Raw genomic sequence first — 17,716 nt, 5'->3', positions numbered from 1 at the left:
TTACAGTGGCTCACAAACCTGAATTTCACAGACTAGCTGGGCGAGGTCCTCTGCCAGACCTACTTGTTGAGAAATATACTTGACGAATATATACGTCAGTGGCAGTGAACAAGTTAAGACTAAACCAAGAATTGTTTCAAATTGAAGAAAACTTGATCCATCAGTTTTTATGAGACGTCTGGGGACCACTGGAAATTTCTGCCTGTGTTTGCTTAATGGTAAGTCTGCCCCGATGCGTTTATTGACGCCATCACGCCTCTGCACCTGAGAGGACAAACGGCCTGGCCGACAGTCAGTGTGGAAGTTGGGACACTAACACTCATAATTAGAAACGCTGTGGCGCTTATCCAATGTGTGTGTGTGTGTGTGTGCGTGCGTGTTGGGGGTTTGGGGTAAGGGGGGGCTGGGGCGACTGTATTGGCAGACGCTTCTTCAACATTGGCAGCACTTTCCCGCCTCCCACCCAAAAGAACAAATCCAAAGTGATTTCATCCTCATGCGCCAGCTGACTGTGTAAAGATGGACTTTTTTTTCTCATCTTCACTTCTTCCACAGTACATTGGGGGCCCTCAACAGACGGCGCTAGGGCCAGATCTGGACCCATTGTTACTCTTTTGACAAATGTCTGTCCTTTAACCAGCGCAACCTTTTACACATGTATGCTTGTCTTACTCAACCTGGGCTACAACAACTCAAGTCAATTGAGTTGATCTTGAAATTTAAAAAAATATATAAAATATGACTTACGACACCATAAAAAAAAAATAATAATAATTTTTTGGATGGAAAAGAAATTCAATACTATCTTTTTAAAAATGGCTATTCTCATTAGATTACTATTTATCTAAAAAAAGAAAAATACAACCATATGGAGATAAAATAAATACTACTTTGTAAAATACATTTAGCGGAAGATTATGACTTTTTGCCTCATAAAAATACAACTTTATTTGACTTTTTATCTAAAAAATACTTTAACCTCACTCTCTTAAGCTTATGGTCATTCTAAAAACAAGATTTTTTTTATCTTGGAAAAAATATGACTTCATCTCAATAAAATAAGCCTTTTTATCATCGCTGATTACAATTTATCTTGAAAAATAATGACCTTGGTCCCCCAAAAAATACGACTTTGTGAAATTACGGTTTAAAACAACTTCATTTGACTTTTTATCAATTTTTAAAAACATCATTCTCTTAAGATTATTACTTCATTCTTACAAAAGAAAATGTCTTTTGTAAGAATGAAGTAATGTCTAAAATTTTTTTATTTTTATCTCATACAAAGTAAGCTCTTAAAAAATCTAGTTTATTCTTGACAAATTACAATTTCATTCTTGTAAGGATATTACTTTTTTAATTTAAAAAAATAGATTTTAGATTCTTAATTGAAAAATGCGGCACGGTGGACGACTGGTTAGAGCGCCTGCCTCACAGTTCCGAGGACCAGGGTTCAATCCCCGGCCCCGCCTGTGTGGAGTTTGCGTGTCCTCCCCGTGCCTGCGTGGGTTTTCTCCGGGCACTCCGGTTTCCTCCCACATCCCAAAAACATGTGTGGTAGGTTCATTGACACCTCTAAATTGCCCGTAGGTGTGAATGTGAGTGAGAATGGTTGTTTGTTTGTATGTGCCCTGCGATTGGCTGGCAACCAGTTCAGGGTGTACCCCGCCTCCTGCCCGATGACAGCTGGGATAGGCTCCAGCACGCCCGCGACCCTAGTGAGGAGAAGCGGCTCAGAAAATGGATGGATAATTGAAAAATAAATAAATGTGATTTCTTTCTTGTGAGATTACAACTTTTTATCTAAAGCAATATGACTGCTCTCATTAAATTACCACTTTAGGACACCCTGCTCAAAGGCACTTTATTTTCACAACTACGATAACTTTCACTATTTTCTTACACACATTCAAGAATGATTCTAATAGAAATCAACAATAAATCAAAATCAGGGTAATAGTACAGTGAGTTGATGGCACCGTAGAGTACATTATCTTCGCTCATTGAATTATGTTCCAGATGTCGACTTGAAGACATTTTGCTCAAGTGGACCTCTTAAACTTTCAATGCAGGACGTCTGCTGAATCCTGCGAGCTTTACCCAGCACTGAGTACACACAAACACGCACACACAATCTCCATCCAGCCGCTTTGGAAATAGATTTAGGACTTGAGCATAAGTGGTGCACAAAGCAGGAGAGCTAATGAGGCATTGTTTAGCGAGGTGTGAATGGTGGGATCCATGCATGTTTATCTTTTTGCCACATGGGGAGACAAATGAGGCTTTTTTTTTTTTTTTTTTAGGGGGGAGGAAGAGGAGGAGGAGGGGTCGTTGGGATTTAGGCGGACTCGGCGCTGAGCCGCCGTCCTGGCCGCCATCCAGCCTCAAAATCCCCTCGGTGGAAACCTGCGGAGAAGTCCGCCCTCGCCGTTCACGCGGCAAATGCAAAGTCATCCGAGTCGGACCGACCTTCACAGTGGGCCGATGGCGGGCCTAACGGGAAACAGACGTCTTCCAACCGAGATTTTGTGCACAGAAGGGGGCGGTAACAACCGGGTGGGGGGCCGGGTTGTGGCTTGCGAGGCGTGGCCGCCAAGTCGTGCCTGCGAGGAAACGTTCTTGTGGTCACATGATGACCAGTCAAGAGCAAACAAAGATGGCAACCGCACAAAGACACAAGTGTGCAAGTGTCGAAAGACAAGAAGACGATTTTAGCCGAGTGTCACATGGTGCTGCAGTTGTTTGTTTTTTTTAAATGACACAATTTTGATGCCATACAAGTCAACCGAGCTTGAAAAATCATCCTGAAAATTTGGATAGAAGCACACAACTTTAGCAAAACGTAGATCGGTGCTATTAGGTGTGCTATTGCGAACAACCTGTCGCGTGATGGCCGTGTTTTTCAGCTGCTAAGTTACGCAGTTTTGAAACCCAACAAGACAAGCCGGTTTGAAAAAATATATTTTTTTCTTTCCACACTACTCCTCCTTAACAATTGAATGCAGAAACACGCATTCTTTGCCAAACATCTCGGGTGCGCTATTGCTTTTCTCAGCGAACTGTCACACACTAACTGTTTTCCAAAGTTACAACATTTTGACACCACACAAGTCAAGGAAGCTTGAAATTTTGAACACGTCCAACTTAGATGTACAACTTTTTTTTTTTTTTTTTCCAGCAATCTGTCACATGGTAGTGCTGATGTTTTTTTTTTTTAGCTCCAAGTTGCACAACTGACACTTCATAAGTCAGGCTAGCTTGACATTTCTTAGACAAGCCCAGCTCAGATGTGTTACGATTGTCTCAGCAATCAGTCATGTTGTGATTGTTCTTGTTTATTAGCTCCAAAGTTACACAATTGACACCTCATAAGTCAGGCTAGCATAGAATCTTTCACACAACACATGCTGGGTTGTGCTACTATTTTCCTCAGCAATCCATCACACGCTAATGCTATTTTGATACCCTATAAATCAAGCTAGCTTGACATGTCTTACTCATCGGGAATACGTTTCATCTTGTACTTCCGAAATCTTTTCCCGACACGACTCCTCAGTAACCACCGCATGTAAAAACACAGGAATGGCCAAAACGAGCATCCCTAATGTGTCAAGTGTGCTATCCTGAAAACGTGTCAGCACTGCTATTTTTCTCAGACAACTGTCACATGGTGGCACTGTTTTTTTCATTTGTTGTTTTTTTTTGCTTACATTTTTCGTAATTCTGACAGCCCATACATCAAGCTAGCTTGAAATTTCTCACACAAGCCTAAAGTGACTCTTGGAACGAAATGTTTCCAAAGCAACATTGGTCGATAAAGATGACTGCATTTCTTAACTTTGACCTTTTTGAGCTTAGCGCAAATCAAAACAGATTGACCATTTGTCAAATTACGGTCAATCTTTTAAGGATCCCCAAAAAAACAAGTGCATCTCGCTAAATGTTTCTAGCCCAAGGCCACACCACTTAAGCATCCATCAAATTGAGGGCGCCATTTCCTAAGCTAATAGTAGTAACGGACTGGAATTTTCTTGTTCTACTTTCGACTGTGACCCAAGCAGTCCAACAAACAGACAAACAAGCTCGCTGCCTGAGGGGCTCTTTTCGTCTGCAAATGTCGCCAGCGTACGTCCATTAGAGCCTCCGGGCGCTCGTTCCAGAAAACATGGGGTGGGGGGAGGCCGCTCCCACGGGGCACGGCGACAGGCGGCGGCTGCCGCCGGGATTGTTCACGTTATTAGCTGCAGATGCCGGCCACTGAACGGCGGCACGGCGGAAACAACATCCGCCGTCATCACGAACGACGCGGCCCATCTGAAGCGCACGTAACATCATCAAGTCGGGGTCAGCGGTCAGCCCTGCGCCGCCGCCGGGGACGTGCCACCGACTGGTGGCGTCACGACCCTGCAGGGGGACCGAGACGGGGGTTGGGGGGGCCGGCAGATGGAGACGTTTTCTTTTGAAACGGAATCTGCTGAGTCGGTGAGATGAGAAAGATGAAAAGTGAGTGAGTGTCTTTTAGAATCTGAACTCTGCTCCGAACGATGCAAATGGCCCCGATGGCGCTTTGTTTTCCAGTCCCTGCTTGTCACATCACTTCTTCTCGCTCACACACACACACACACACACAGTGGACCCAACGTGCCCATATGAGCCTGTGCTATTTGCAGCCCCTTCAAATATTCAGCACCTGCCGTGTTCCCCGCTCGTCTTTGATCAGCCTCCGATTCCACTGCGCCCGCTTTCATGTGCAGGCATCAAACCGGCGGAACCTGCACTGCGAGCCTTCCCCGCTGACGCTCGTTTCCTCTCACCGGGCTGCTCGCCATCGCCAGCGCCACAACAGGGAACTTGTTCACACCAGAAGGAGGAGCTGAGGATAGTCCAGCATGTGTCCTGCCTGGTCCAGTTCTCATTAGTGCATGTGTTTGTGTATGTGTGTGTGTTTGCTGGACTAGCATCCCAAACTCAAATTGATCCTAAAATGCATTTTAACAGCCCAGCCTGGAACTGCATGAAGCATGGATGACAAGCCCTCAGAGCAACACTGGACCCCTACAACTTCCACTGCTTTAACTTTAAGCCAATTTATTTAAAAACGCATACAAATCTCAACCCCAAACATCACTTTTCAGAGCTTAGGTGTACATTTCATTCGTTTATAAAAGTATTATTCCCATGTCCGAGCTGGACGCCAGCAAACAAAGAAACAAACAAAAAAAAAAAAGGCCTCCACCTGCACCGGAGCGTCGCACCTGCACGCAGCCGAGCCTCGCTGGAGGAGGCCCGGGCAGAAGAGCGGAGCTCCCCGGGAGTGAGACTGGAAGCGACCGGGGTGAAAGATAACCAAGTTTTTCACCGATAAAAAGGGCACCGACGACGGATACCCACTGCTGCTACTCGGAATTTCATTTGGGAAGAAGAAAAAGTGAAAGTTTCAAATCAACTGGAAAATCGCTCCAAGTTGCTCGTGAATATGCAAACATAAAAGAGGTCTCGTGTTGTTCCGCAAGCCCGCTGATGAGACCATAATAATCACGCCGAGCCGAGCGCACAAACAAAGCCGAAACAAGAACCTCTCACCCGGCCGACGACGGAGCGGCTTCGTCCCCGCGGAGGAGCGGATGGAGGCTGGGAGACGGAGGAAGAGTATCCGATTGAGAGCAGCCTGCGTCGGCCGCGCGTCCGCAGCAACTGCGTCCTCGCTGGGTGGATGACACGGAGGCTGAGGACGCCAGCCGCCCATTGGCTGTCGAGTCCCCGGCAGCAGAGGGGGCGAGAGGGATGGAGGGAGGGAGGTGGAGGGGGAGAGAAAAATAACGGCGTTCAACTTTAACACCGGTTCCATTTCATACCTTTGTTATAACAACAAGACACTTGCTACATTTCAGTAGTCGCTCTTACTCTAGAATTACTTTCATTCACATTCGAAACATTTGGGACTTATTAAAACATTGCATAGTACACTGAACATACAGTATAGTTATCATGCTGTATAACAATCATACTATTGTATATTACACACATCTACATTCACAAAAGTATTTCATTTTAGCATGCACGTCGGCTCTACATGAATAAAAGGTGGTATATTGACGTATGTTATTCTAATATTTTCAAGAAGAGGGGAAAATTACAGTTGACCACATTTGATGTGCAACCGATGTACATGATTTAATGATTTTTTGTTTTTTGTTTTTCCCCCCCAGTGAGTCATACCTGTAGAAAGAGACTGAATTTGACAAAAACTATACCCATCCATCCATCCATTTTCTACCACTTATCCGAGGTCGGGTCGCGGGGGCAGTAGCTTTAGCAGGGACGCCCAGACTTCCCTCTCCCCAGCCACTTCATCCAGCTCTTCCGGGGGGATCCCGAGGCGTTCCCAGGCCAGCCGAAGGACGTAGTCTTTCCAGCGTGTACTGGGTCGTCCCCGGGGTCTCCTCCCGGTAGGGACGTGCCCGGAACACCTCACCGGGGAGGCGTCCGAGAGGCCCCAGCCACCTCATCTGGCTCCTCTCGATGTGAAGGAGCAGCGGCTCTACTCTGAGATCCTCCCGGATGACCGAGTTTCTCACCCTATCTCTAAGGGAGAGCCCGGACACCCTGCGGAGGAAACTCATTTCGGCCGCTTGTATCCGGGATCTCGTTCTTTCGGTCACGACCCACAGCTCGTGACCATAGGTGAGGGTAGGAACGTAGATGGACAGGTAAATCGAGAGCTTCGCCTTTCGGCTTAGCTCCTTCTTTACCACAACGGATCGATACAAAGTCCGCATCACTGCAGACGCTGCACCGATCCGCCTGTCGATCTCCCGTTCCATTCTTCCCTCACTCGTGAACAAGACCCCAAGATACTTGAACTCCTCCACTTGGGGCAGGATCTCATCCCCGAACTGGAGAGGGCACACCACCCTTTTTCGACTGAGGACCATAGTCTCAGATATACAAAAACTATATACCATGCTGTATATACAGTACCTAATTACTGCTTTTGCACTTCTGGTTAAATGCAACTTGCATTTTGTTGCCTCGTACACGTGTAATGACAATGTATATTCGAATCATTGCAACATTTGCTACAATGCTCACAACTGGGAAGTCTGAAATTTCCAATAAGAAAAATACATTGGCATGAGGAAATGTATATATGACTGTGGTTCTGAATTACGAGTTATTGCAGTTATTCTGTGGAAGATGTTTTATTTTAAATGGTAAGGGGGCAAAAATTATTCACACAGAAGACACATTTTTCACTTTTGTAACGTTTTATAAATCTGACAAACAAAAAAGTAATTCTTGTTTTTCATTGGGCAATGCAATGCATGTTATTTTGCATTGTCATTGTTATATTTTCATGATGTTTGCTTGTTTGTTGACAAGATTACACAAAACTGACTTCCACAACATTCTAACCACACCCCAGGGAAACAACGACAGTAATTTGGGGCAGATTACAATAAAAGTACTCATTATTTAAATTTAGTTACCACAAAGAATCGGCATTTGAAGTATGAAAAAGTCCTGCTAAATAGTAGGTAGTTGATTAATTTGTAAAGACTACAAAGTATATACATCAAAAGCACGGAATAAACCCTTGTAAGATTGACAGAAATGTACAAAAATTCCTGCAGTGTGATTACATTTATCTGATTAAAGTGCTTCATTCACTGTGTTATCACTGAAAATGTGTATTCAACAATTGGGTGGATTTTGTATAGGAGGTGTTCCTCAGGGCTCTGTAATCCGACTCCTTTGGTTTGACCAATTTCGCCACTATGCTCATGTTTTCTAGTGTTTGTTGGTTCGGTGACTTTGTTTGCATCTTTATTGATGTTTACAGCTGTGCTGCTTTCATGTTGGGAGGCGGATGACGGGGTGAGGACGGTGAGGCGGCGGGAGTGTGCCGGCCAAAAATCAGATTAGAGGCCCAACATGTAAACTGCTGGGTTAGAGAGTAATCAAACTAATGCAGCTCATCACTGCTTCATCCAGTGCACACTGCCTCCACCAGATTACTGCCCTCTAATCTCTTCTGCATGTGTGTGTGTTTGTGCGGACATATACATGTAATGAACTCTTAAGCGCTCTTAGCAGACTACAAATAAAATGTTCATGAGCTGAACAAGTTGTGATGGAAATGAGGTCATGGACTATTGAGATGTTTTACATTTGTTTTTCAACAATGGACAAGTACAGCCTCAACTTTTATTGTTGTGTGTGTCACAATTCTGTTGTTAAGCAAACATGGAGCTTGAATATTTAACAACGAAAAAGTGAAAAAAAATTTGTGCTAACCATAGAAGGGGCATGTGGATGTTTCAACACCCATCTTTTTCTGTGACAGGGTTAAAAACCCACACATTTCCTTGTAAAAGGGTTCAACACCCACACAATTTTCCGAGTGAAATGGTTCAACACCCACTCTTTTCCCGCTTTTATTGCACAACGCTTGGTACGCTTCGCCCTCCAATCCTACGCAGACGTTCCAAAAAGAACATCGGAATCAAATGAGCACAAGACAAGTGCGTTAATCTTACTGTTCATTAAGTGAATACGATGAAAACAAGCCCCATGATTTATTTTTAATTAAATTATCAAGTGTAATTATAATCTGATGGGAAGCGTCACTATCTGCACTGGGGATCAGTCGGTGTGGCGTTGAAGGTGTGATTCTTTTGGAAAGCGTTGCTTCCCGATGACAAGATAAGTAATGCTATTATCACAAGAAAGCAAAGTCATTAAGTTGTGTAATGCGTGGCGTAATGAAGTCGAGATTTAGAGATGTGCTCTGCAAAAACAACAGACTTCATTTACCACACAGATAGTGAAGATCATTTCCCCCCAAATCAGGAAGTTTACCTGCAAAGTTCCATGTGGTGGACGTCTGCCAAGGTTTCAACAATCACACAAATAACTAGCATGTAGCTAATCACAAATATCTGGAAATAACAATTAAATAAACATCCATCCATCCATTTTCTGAGCCGCTTCTCCTAACTTGGGTCGCGGGAGCCCATCCCAGCTATCATCGGGCAGGAGGCGGGGTAAACCCTAAACTGGTTTGCAGCCAATCACAGGGCACAAACAAACAAACAAACATCCATTTGCACTCACATTCACACCTACGGGCAATTTAGAGTTGTCAATTAACCTAGCATGCATGTTTTTGGGATGTGGGAGGAAACTGGAGGCACAGGGAGAAAATGCAAACAGGCGGGGTCGGGGATTGAACCCCAGAACTATGAGACAGACACTCTAACCAGTCCTCCACCGTGCCGCCATTAAATAAACGAAGAAACAAAACAAACAAATACAACAGATAATCTTATTTGATGCCGTGTTTATGCATATTTAAACATCTTGTATTGATTTGATATTGCCAAATGTGCAATTTGGATCTGATCTGGATTGGGTGCTCAATTTGTTTTCTGTTGAATTGTGTTAAAGGATTAAATTTGTCTTGACACATTGTCTGGATGACAGAAAGAATCCAGACTTTGGTTTAAGATCATCTATCATCCTAAATGGAATTTCCCATGGTAAACTGCGACCAAAAGTTCAATCTGGATCAGAAGTTTAGTTGGTTTGCTTTGTATGGGTATGAGGAGTGTGGTCCTGAACCTGATGACAAAAAAAAAAGAATCCAGACTCTCATCAAGATCAGCAAACACAACTATCTTCGTAATAAATGTGATTTCCCATTGTAAACCCAACTGTTCAAATCTGGATCATATCTGGGTTGGAAGTTCATCCATCCATCCATCCATCTTCTACCGCTTATCCGAGGTCGGGTCGCGGGGGCAGTAGCTTTAGCAGGGACGCCCAGATTTCCCTTTCCCCAGCCACTTCATCCATCTCTTCCGGGTGGATCCCGAGGCGTTCCCAGGCCAGCCGAGAGACGTAGGCTCTCCAGCGTTTCCTGGGTCGTCCCCTGGGTCTCCTCCCGGTGGGACGGGCCCGGAACACCTCACCGGGGAGGCGTCCGGGAGGCATCCCAATCAGATGCCCAAGCCACCTCATCTGGCTCCTCTCGATGTGAAAATGATTGGATTCCGTTTTCCCTTGCCCGGACGCGGGTCACCGGGGCCCCCCTCTGGAGCCAGGCCTGGAGGTGTGGCTCGAAGGCGAGCGCCTGGTGGCCGGGCCTGCACCCATGGGGCCCGGCCGAGCACAGCCCGAAAGGGTAACATGGGTCCCCCTTCCCATGGGCTCACCACCTGTGGGAGGGGCCATAGGGGTCGGGTGCAATGCGAGCTGGGCGGTAGCCGAAGGCGGGTACCTTGGCGATCCGATCCCCGGCTACAGAAGCTGACTCTAGGGCTGTGGTTGGAAGTTCAGTTGGTTTCATTTGAAGTGTGAGGAGCTTGGAAGTGAACATGTTTGAGGTTTTTGATACATTGGCACTATTTGGATGAAACTGAATTGAATCTACTGTAGATCAAAGTTTGAAAGTGTAAAGGTTCAACACCCAGCGTCTGAACGCCAACGAATTCAGACTCTCATTCAAGATCACCTGGGAAAACTCCCCTCATCCTAAATGGGATCTTCCATTGTAAACCTCAACCAAATGTTCCACCCTGGATCAGATCTGGATTGGGATTTGTGACGTGTGAGCAGGTGTCCTGGGAAGTGATGTTTATGGTGTCGCTGGTGTCCCGACGACTGCTGTTGTCCGCCGACTTCAATCCCGGGAAGCTCTCCAAGCGACCGCTTAACCTCCGACAACGTCAAACATTGGCCGAGCCAAGTGGGGGCGCTGTGCTTGGCGTGGGCCTCCATCAGGGGATCAGCCCCAGATGCGAGTCAAAGCGGCAACCTTGACAGCAGAACAAATGACAGCTGCACGACGCCGTGTGGTTACTTCAAAGCGGAACATCCGGAGAGAGTCCTTGACTCGCTGTCGTGGATGTGAAGGCCAGGACTTCCTTTCAAGGCCGATTGCCATTAGAGGGATCCATATCAGCACAATAAATAAATAAATGAATAAACACAAACCCACAAGCTTGAACACAGTCAAATTTTCCCATATGAAATAATGTAAACAAAAACAATCTTTTCTACAGTCAAACTGTCACCATCCTTCATCCTTTAGTAACTGCATAGGCCATGTTTTAACCTTCCCATTGTACTTGTTTCTTAGCGACAGCGCACATGGGTCAATGTGACCCAGAATACGTTTAAACATAAATAAATAATACAAAAAAAATCATAGGCCAATGAAAATTCAATTTCTTTGAAACCCGTTTTCTTTTTAAAAAGAACAAAAAATAACCTTACTCTCACCAGGGTTGCGGTAAAATAGTTAATCAAAAACGTTTTGATTTTTTAAAATCAAAAACATACGGACACAATGAAGGCATGAAGGAATTAAAGGTCAGTAAAAAATTGGAATCCAAATTTTCTACAATTTATTTTAAATTTAGATATTTTTTTTAATAATATGGCCAGCCTTTTAATTCTAATTTTCAACATGTTTAATTTAATTGTCATTCAAGTGTGGAAAATAAATAAATAAATTAAATAAAATTTAAAAAAAGCAAAGCACATTAGGGTTCACACCCACACTTTTTCTGGTAAAGGTGTTCAACGCTAAACGTTGTCTCAGTGAAATGGTTCAACACCCACCCTTTACCTGGGTGGTTGATTGGTTGGTTGAATACCCTCACTTTTCCTGGTGAAATAGTTCAACACTCACAAATGTCCCGGTGAAATGACTTAAGACCCACTTTTCCCATTAATAGTTCAACACCCACACATTTCCCGTCAAACGGTTCAACACCCACTTTAACTGTTGAAAGGGTCAAAACCCACATTTTTCCCCGTGAAATAATTCAATAGCCAAACTTTTTCAAGCGAAAGGGTTCAACACCCGAACAGCTGAAATGGCTCAACACTCAAAATTTTCCAGTGAAATGTTTCAACATCCAGTTTTCCCATTGAAATGGTTCAATACCCACATTTTACCAGTGAAATGGGCCAAAACTAACACTTTTCCTGGTGAGAAATTGCCTTTTCAAAACACGTTTTGAGCTTCCACACTCTCCAGTCCAACCCCAAACTTGCAGGATTAAGAAGCACACACGTCGGCGAGACGCTCCTCCCAGGCCACGTTGTCCCAAATAGACTCCATAGAATCCGGTTTGGGAATTTGGGGGGGAACGTTACCTTTTTTCGCCGTTCCACTTCTTCCCTCAGATGCAGCCTGGGGACACAAAGGAGGAGGTTTGGATGATGGCGGCCTCGGCGTGCCCTCGCAGCACAATTGGGCCGCCTGCCACGAACGGCGTGATTTATGATGCCTTCAAAATGTACACTCTTACATTCTTTTCTTTTTTTTTTTTTTAAATTCTTTCTGCCAACGGAGGGTCACCGCGTCGTCGCGTTCGTCTCAACAGGAAGTGCTCGTCTCCGGTGTTCCGTGTGGTCCCCTGGGGACGGCGTACAAACGTCAACCTGACAAACAAGCGCATGTGGACCACTGCCAAGGCTTTATCCATAACTAACCATAAGGAACTTGTTCAGAATGCTGTGGCCCTTACATACTGGTCATTTTCCATGGACATACTGTATAGTATGTTCTGTGTGAAGAATATCCTCCTAATGATTGCCTATATCAAATTATGACCTACATATCGATTCAAATGTATCAATAGCCTGTCTGACATCAATAAATGGATGATCAATCCTTAATTAATTGTTTATAGAAAAGGAATAGTGCATTTTATGTTTTACAACACTCACTTTTGGATAAAAACATCCATTATTAATGTCCTATTTTACCTAAGAGGCCATGTTTGTGCGGGAACCTGTGTAAATGTGGTGGACACAGACAGTTCTCGGGACTGTTTCTATCTCCCCCATGAACACCATCCCCACTATGAAATAACACTCCATAATATTGAACTTCATGAAAACATATAGTAATGACATAATTCAATGGAATTAAACGGTTTGTGCTGCTCTTTCCGGTGTGCCCTTCTTGGCCACCTGGGGGCAGTATAAGACTGACAGCTGGATATACTATTCATTGAGACCTCGCAGTTATTCTCGTCTCACCAGTGCAGTGCAGAAGATAAAGAATATAGGTCTGTGAGTACTGTTGTATTGTCTGTCTACATGCGTTGCTGGACTGTTTGTGTTAAATATTTTGCCTAAAGGGTTATAGCACTGCAACATAGATGCTATTTAGCGTTAGCATTAAGCTCGTGGACTGAAATCCTCAGCTATATGGTGGTTTTAAATCCACAAGGTGCAATTCACTTTTTATGTTTTTATGTTTATTTTAACAGTAAACTTCAACAGGGAGTGGAAATAAACATCTTGAAGCTTATTTTATTTCATAAATTGTTCACTATTTGCCAAAGTGCTGAGTTGTGTTCACTGCAGCGCTCGCAAGTCAAAGTAAAAAAAAAATTATGGACAGCTTGTATCTCGAGGCGCCACTTTCTATTTGGGAAGACCGGACCTGTCTGCTGGCTTCTCACTTAGACGGCACAAAAGCATTCTTCCACATCTCCAGACATGATGTCAAGGTCAAACGTAGCATTCCTAATGCGAGCCCCCACAAGAGAGAAAGAAGAAAAACTGGCTAACTGGCTTTGGCTCTGCTGGCTTTTATCTCCTCCATCCATCATCACGCAGCTCGTAGGAAAATATCATTCCCCTCTTTGTCCGATTAGCTCGTGATATTCCCCACCCGGGAGGCGTGTGGAGGACAAAGGTTTTTTTTTTTGGTCGCTTGCTTCATTTTCTGCGTATCGAGGTCAAACCTGGAAGGGATACTTGTGATCATCAGCTGTTGAGGCGGCAAAACACAGCGGCCATTCAAGCGCCGTCGCTTTGGTGAACGACACGAGAAACATGGAGGAGATGACGCAGCTTTTAAACTTTTCATTTTTGTTTTAATTTTGGGGATGTTTGCGTTGATCCGTGTTGGCTTTCCTGTGGCGCATCGATGGCCCTGTCTGGAAGGAGATCCTATTGATTGTTTCCCCATGCGCCTCTAAGTCTTCCAATTAAGCGCGTCATAAAGTGAGTCACATTCATCACGCACCTAATGAGAGCTCATTAAAAAAGAAAGTCTTTAATGCTACATTTACTCTCAGAAAACTTCCCCCTCAATGTGACTTCACTAAATGAGCCATTTTTACGTGTTGCTAACCCTGGCTTGAAACCCAAACTATGGATTGAAACCCCAATTTGAAACCCTAACCTTTGCTAATTTAGAAACCTAATTTGAAACAGTAATGTGAAAACTTAACCCGAATGTGAAACCCTTAATTTCAATCGCTAATCCAGGTTTGAATCCCTAACCTTCCCAAATTTGTAACGCCAAACCAGATTTTTTCTTAAAGCCCTAACCCTGGTTTGAAACAAATTTAGGATCAAAATGCTAACTTGAAAACCCTAATCCTTTTGAAACCCTAACCTTAGTCTAAAACTTCAACCCAGGCTCGTAATACTAATTTCAAACCCTAGTCCAGGCTCGTAACGCAAATTTGACAGCGTAAACACAACTTGAAACCCTAATTGGAAAACTAAATCCTCGTTTGAAACCCTAACCCTGTCTATGAAGCCAAATTTGAGATCCCAACCCTGTCTTAAATCCCTACTTAGGGCAGTTCCAAGTTTGCGATCCCTCCATGGATGGTGGAGCGTGTTTCCAGATACTCCGAAGATTTTAATTGTGAATACGAGGCGCCTGGCTCGGGGTCGGAAAATGGGGGTCGTCGCCGTTGTTCGTGGCGGCGCTGGGATTAGCGGTGCAGATGGACGGCGGACTGGGTGCTGTGAATAAATCCCTCTGTGATGTCGTACATGCATGTGCATGTTCGTTCTCATCCGCTGGACATCAATTTAGCAACATGCTAATCCGCGCGGCTCCAATTTGTACTCAATAAAGTGACATGATGAATTCAGCCAGGGAGGTTGGGGGAGATTGGGGAGCTTGGTCATTCCCCCCCCCCCCCCCCCCCCCGTTTTGCATAATTCTCTTCCCATTAGCAGCAGCTACAGTGTTATTTTTTTTCTTTTTCTTTTTTGGTGGTGGGGGGATGTTAATGATAATTTGAGAATCTGGGGTTGCGGTGCTAATCCGGCAGCATTACACTTCACAGAGGGATTAGTGAGTGACAAGTCGAAGTGAAACGAGAGATGTAAGGGCCTCTTAAGCCGTGTTCCTATTAAAAGCCACGGAGCGCTGTGACACCGCAGCAAGGCAAGCTCGGATGCACACTCGGATGCCGGACGCTCGGGGATAAATATCAACGACCCCCCCCCCCCCCCCCCCCGTTTTATCCTCCCATCACCCTCCCTTCGTCACCCCTCCAGTCCCATAAATGCTCCCTGGCTCGTGGCCATTTCTCCGTCTGTCTTTATTTTACTTTTTTTTTTTAACCCCCCCCCCCACCCCCCTCCTTACGCACTGAACATTATTTCTGCTAGCCCTCGTTTGCTCAACGTGTGACTTTATGCTTTACAGCACACGCGCTGAAAAGGATGTGAACGTGTCTCCATGACAACCGCATAACTTGTGCTGACTCAGTTATGCTTTTATGCAGCTCACTTAAAGAATGATTACATTTGATGGCCGTTTTGCTCTTTTGACAGCCTGCGATCCTCAGCTCAAATGGAGACAAAATAAATCATAATGTTGACAGGGTATGAAAATGAGATGGAGCTCAAACTAATGGCGCATTTCGACAGCAGGAACGTCACCCCTGGAACCAAAAAACTTTCAGAGGGCCGTTGTGTATCTGGGGTTTTGAGTATTGAGACCCAAAAACAAGACCCTGCTAGTACTTTCTATAGTGGACACATCGGACTGGAACCAAAGTTACCAGGACTAAAACATTGTGTGTTTCGACCATGTTTGAACAACTGAAATTTAGTTCCGTGGTCAAAAAGACGACTCTGCTAGTACCAGGAACCTTTGGGGTGCTTCAAACATCTTTTTGTTCCAGAAACTACACATACCAAGTATGCAAAGTTCCTGGAATTAAAATGTCACAATCTGTGTTTCGTTTATCTTTTGTTTTAACATAAAAAAATGGTCCAGATCATTTCAAAGTTCCTGCGTCTTTCCAGCCTGCCCGTTATGTCTTTGTCTCGCCCTGTTCTCGTCAGCCCTGCCCCCTTGTCTCAACCAATCAGCTCTCTTCAACCACTTGCGTCTTCTCCAGGTGTGGCTCGTTGTCTTGTCAGTCCTCTGAACATTGTCGTTTATCGTGTATATATTGTTTACCAAACCACATAATTTCATCTAAGGAAAGTCTGCTATTTAAATGCTAACGCATAATGCAAAACGCCAAACACGGGCTAATGGAAATTAGCACAGATGTTACAGTAAGTATAAACTGTCGAAAAACTGCTACTTAAAGGCACACAGAGCAGCAACACATACAAACAAAGCATACAACAATTCCCTGCTGCTACTGTACTTGACACCCCCAATGGTAGGCTGCCAAAAACTAGCAAAACAATTCCACTTCACACATTTGACAAAGGCAAAAGTTGTGTGCTACACTTGAATTATGTCAGGTAGCGGCTAACATGATTCAGAGTGAACCTTTCTGGCCTTAAAATAATGAAACCTGCCAATGAGTTTAAAACAAAATTATTTATATGATGCATGTTTGTGAGCAATGTGCATGTGCATACGGGCAAGTTAATGTGTCTTGCCAGTGACTCCACAGCGGGATGTCCTCTGTCCACATGCATGAATCAAACACACACACATACAAGAGTTGAAATGAGGAAAAAGTCCAAACAAGTTATTTGTTTTCCTGCGGCACTGACCTGAATATGCGTGGCTTTTTCTCTCCCGTGTGCATCCCCGGAGAGGCGGAAAGTAACTGTTCAATCGCAGGTAATTAACTTCAGCCCGACCCGAGGAATGCTCGCACCAGACGCCGCCATCTTTTAAGTGCGATGCTCCATTAGAGGGCCGTCCCGCAAGGAACCCTGTCAATGTGGGGATGGTAAAAACAAAAAAACACACAAGGGGCATGCCGGGGGCTTGTCCCAATCTCCTATAATCACTGACACGCACAGTTTAAATATGTCAATTAGATGTGACACACACACACTGAGTGGTTTCATCAGTATCAGTCTGCTTGGCAGCTTTGTCTCATCTTTTGCCTTGGAGGTGACTTTCCAGTGTAGACGTGAACTTGTAATCAGTGCAAAACATCCAAACACGCGCACACATACGCACACACATTAAGGCGGTATGGAGCTGAATCAGGTCCTTTGTGTCAAATATAGCCGTGCTCTTCGGAAGTTCTATCGTGCTAAAAGCAGTTCTAAAGAAAAAAAAAACAAACAGAAGAAGCAGACACAAAGCATTATATACTAGGAAGATGACAATGCTGTATTCTCCCTCATTAAGAGAGATTAGATTTTCAACAGTGTAAAAGTAACTGTCTATATACTTCTTCTTTTTTTTTTTTTTTTAAATAAAACTACAATTTAACCTTCAAACATTTGTTGACATAATTCATAATACAACTTCATGAGTGAAAAACATGTTGCTCGATCAACAGAATGGCTTAAACACATTTGTTGTCACTTGTTTCTACACAGAATTAATGTGGCAAAATAATGAGCATGGTCCAAATTAGTCTACTTTTTTTTGTTTTCCAAATTACAACAACAATCGACAGACGACAAATACTTGACATTATGCATAATACAACCACACAAATTAATAAAT

General features: G+C 44.2%; 1 protein-coding gene across 1 annotated transcript in view; it reads right to left on the bottom strand.

Annotated features, from left to right (window-relative positions):
* LOC133469935 (cadherin-6-like) overlaps nt 1-16,943 on the bottom strand; it is a 61,977-nt gene extending 45,034 nt beyond the window's left edge. The window contains exons 1-2 of the mRNA XM_061757597.1: nt 16,801-16,943; nt 5,584-5,749 (exon numbers count right to left, since the gene is read on the bottom strand). The gene's annotated coding sequence lies outside the window, so the exon portion shown is untranslated. The remainder of the gene's footprint in view (nt 1-5,583; nt 5,750-16,800) is intronic.
* Nucleotides 16,944-17,716: the final 773 nt, after the last annotated feature.

The sequence above is a fragment of the Phyllopteryx taeniolatus genome, chromosome 20, assembly GCF_024500385.1.
Source record: "Phyllopteryx taeniolatus isolate TA_2022b chromosome 20, UOR_Ptae_1.2, whole genome shotgun sequence".
NCBI classification, from domain to species: Eukaryota; Metazoa; Chordata; class Actinopteri; order Syngnathiformes; family Syngnathidae; genus Phyllopteryx; species Phyllopteryx taeniolatus.
The sequence above is the reverse complement of the archived record's forward strand: the minus strand, read 5'-3'. Positions and strand labels throughout refer to the sequence as shown.